We start from the raw sequence: 3,867 nt of genomic DNA, 5'->3' as shown, positions 1-3,867 counted from the left end.
CCAAACCGGTTTCGGCTATTTATCTTCTATGGATGTCACTGGAGCTGAGAGCCGGCTTTAGCTCTGAGGCCGGCTTCAGCTTGAGGCCTCGGCTGCTGAAAGCAGGTTATCTGGGCTTTGTTTAGCTTCTATAATTGAAAGTGTTTTGCCATCACTGCTGCTCTAAGCTCTGAGCCAGCTGGTGGCTGAAAGCAGGTCTCTGGAGCTTGTTTAGCTTCTATAATTGCAACATTGTTGCATCCGGAGCTCAGAGCTGGGCTGCTGCAGGCCAGGGATTGGCTTCCTAGCTTCTATAATTGAAACTATGTTGCCATCACTGCTGCTCTAAGCTCTGAGCCAGCTGGTGGCTGAAAGCAGGTCTCTGGAGCTTGTTTAGCTTCTATAATTGCAACATTGTTGCATCCGGAGCTCAGAGCTGGGCTGCTGCAGGCCAGGAACCTTGGCTTCCTCTGTCACTGGAGCAAACAAGCCTCCTGTTCGCTTCAGCTGCCTGGCTTCCATCTTGGTTGGCAGTTAATTTGCATATCCTGCTGATTAGCCAATGGGAAGTGTTCGGGGGTATGGTCAATTTGCATGTTTCTCTTTTATTAGATAGGATATTTTTAGTCACATAAATTTTTATGCCAGGTATCTTTTATAAACCATAAATGCATTTATAATGATACTAGAGGTCTGGTGCATGAATTCTTGCATGGTGGGGTCCCTCCACCTGGCCAGCGATTGGGGCTGATTGGAACCAATGGCCAGGGAAGGACAACAGAAGGGACCACAGGAGGGCTCCAGAATGTGTCTGGCCCTGTCTTGCCTAGTCCAATCGGCTGGACCCCAGCAGCAAGCTAACCTACTGGTCAGAGCATCTGCCCCCTGGTGGTTGAGGGTACAATTTGCATATTAAGCTTTTATTATATAGGATCAGCAACACTGACCTGTTTCTTTGGAGATTAAAGTAGCATTCTAATTAAAGTAGTGGACAGTAGTCTAGGCTGGGACACACAGAGGTGGAGGGGAGGTTTAATGAAGGGGTGGCATAAAGCAGATAGATGTGGGAATCAGCAGTAGAGGGAGAGCTGAAGGAACCCTGTTCAGGTTTATTTCTTCAGGGAGAATAACAGGTGTGACGTTTAAAAGCTCTCTGTTGTTATTTTTGCCTTGCCCAGAGCTTGTCAGTGGAAAAACATGGTTTCTCTGAAGGTATGGGGACAGGAGAAACCAGAGGAACTTTCTGGGATCCTAGTGGCATTTTTGTCCTTCTTTCAATCCCCTGGGAGCCAGTTTATAATTTCTGCTCTTGAGTTCTTCTAAAAAGATACCACAATACCCTAGTAATAAGTCCATTCCCACCCTCTTGGCAAAACTACTTAGATGTTATTGTGTAGTCCTGCATTCAACAGTCCCTTGATCATCATTGTTATCTTGGCAAACCACTCTGGAATTTAACCACAATTTTATTGCTTTTTAAGCCAGTGACCTCTCATTTGCTTCCTCTACAAAAGCAATTTTAGTTTGCTCAACTAGTTAGCATTATTGTGCTAACTGGGCAGGCATGGCCATAGGCTGAATTTTAATGAGTTTCTAACCCTAGTTAGTAATTTCCAACAAATGCATTCCATTGGTTAAAAAGAAGCAGTTAGGTTTCAGAACAGACATAGTACTGCAAATCTATTACCCTTGATACAACTGAAAATGCCCAATAAGTGTAGGTTAGTAGTCTTAGTATGGGGAATGGATTATGTTTTTGTCATATCTGTCTTATCTTTGAAAGATTTACATCTACAAATGATTTATGGTGTTCTTAAACCTCACCAAGGTCAGAATTACCTAGGGAAAATTTTTAAACATAGATTTAGGACAGTCCCAGAACTATAGAATGAGAACCCTTAGTAGGTAAGTTTTGGGAAACTGTGTAGTGTCCCAAAGGTGATTTTGGGGTTCAGCTAGGTTTAGGACTACTGTTTTAGAATATAATCCAGGGGAAATTTGTAATTAAAATGTATTAAAAATCAATTGTATTTCTGTATTTCAACAATAAATAATTGAAAATTGAACTTTTTAGAAGTACAATTTATTACCAGTTCTCAGCCTTTTCACATTGCAAACATGAAATACTTGGGTATAAGTCTAATAACATGTACAAGGTATATATGCTGAAAGCTACAAAATTCTGATGGAAGAAATCAATGAAGATCTAAGTAAATTGAGATATGCAGAAAATTCAATATATTTAAACTGTCAAATCTCTCAAATTGATGTGTGTTGCAACTCAATCCCTTTTGAAATACAAAGGAATTAATTATACTAAACAATTTTTAAAAAGCAGAACAAAGTTGTAGCACTCACACTACCTATTTTAAGACATTTTAAAGTTACAAAATCAAGACAGAGTGGTATTAGCAAAGAGAGACACATAGACTGATGGAATAGATTAGAGAGTCCAGAATTAGACTAATGCATCCTATATAATAAAAGCCTAATATGCTAAGTGTTTGGTCATCTGGTAGGCCATTCAACAAATCAAAGCATAATATGCTAATGATATGCTAAGGCCACTTAACCGCTCACTATGACATGCACTGACCACTAAGGGGCAGACAGTTGACTGGTTGAACAGTTGCTATGACATGTACTGACCACCAGGGGGTAGATGCTCTGGCTGGTAGGTTAGCTTGCAGCTGGGGTCCAGCCAATCGGGACTGAGAAAGATAGGCTATACATGCCCTGGAGCCCTCCTGCAATTCCTCCCACCTTGCCAACCTCCCATGTTCCTCCCCGGCCCTGATAGTGTACCCATGGGGTCCTTCAGTTGAACAGTTGCTATGACATGTACTGACCACCAGGGGGTAGATGCTCTGGCTGGTAGGTTAGCTTGCAGCTGGGGTCCAGCCAATCGGGACTGAGAAAGATAGGCTATACATGCCCTGGAGCCCTCCTGCAATTCCTCCCACCTTGCCAACCTCCCATGTTCCTCCCCGGCCCTGATAGTGTACCCATGGGGTCCTTCAGCTTGGTCTGCGCCCTCTCACAATCCAGGACCTCTCAGAGGATGTCAGAGAGCCAATTTCAGCCTGATGGTGGAATGACTGGTTGCTATGACATGCACTGACCACCGGGAGAAGACACTCAATGCAAGAGCTTCCCTCTGGTGGTCAGTGTGCTCCCACAGGGGGAGCGCCACTCAGCCAGAAGCTGGGCTCATGGCTGGCAAGCTCAGCAGCGGTGGCAGGAGCCTCTCCCACCTCCACGGCAGTGCTAAGGTTGTCTGACTGCTGGCTTAGGCCCACTTCCCCTGAGGAATGGGCCTAAGCCACCAGTTGGAGATCCCCCAAGAGCTCCCGGATTGTGAGAGGGCACAGGTTGGGCTGAAGAACCTTCCCCTTCCCCCCACTGAGTGCACAAATTTCATGTACCAGGCCTCTAGTATACAGATAATTGATTTTTTTTAAAAAGATACAAAGACAGTTTAGTGGAAAAAGTAACTTTTTTTCCAGTAAATGGTGCTGGAAGAATTGAAAATCTATACATGAAACAATGAACTTTGACCTATACCTTACATTATATGCAAACATTATCTCAAAAAAAGATCACTAGACCTAAATATAAAACCTGAAATTATAAAACTTCTAGAAGAAAAGTTTTCTAGTTTTTGGGTAAGGCAAAGTATCATTGGAAATAACGAAAAGCATGATCAACAAAAGAAAAAAATAATAAATTAGACTTCATCAAAATTAAATATTTTTGCATGTTGAAGAACATTGTTGAGAAAATATTTACAAGATATGTATCTAATAAAGGATGTATATCCATCATATTAAAAAAAACCCTCCCAAAACTCAATAATAAGGAGACAGTTAAAGAAAAAGTGAGCAAAAG

Source organism: Myotis davidii, unplaced genomic scaffold (assembly GCF_000327345.1).
Source record: "Myotis davidii unplaced genomic scaffold, ASM32734v1 scaffold76, whole genome shotgun sequence".
Classification (NCBI taxonomy): domain Eukaryota; kingdom Metazoa; phylum Chordata; class Mammalia; order Chiroptera; family Vespertilionidae; genus Myotis; species Myotis davidii.
Note: the sequence above shows the minus strand (reverse complement) of the source record.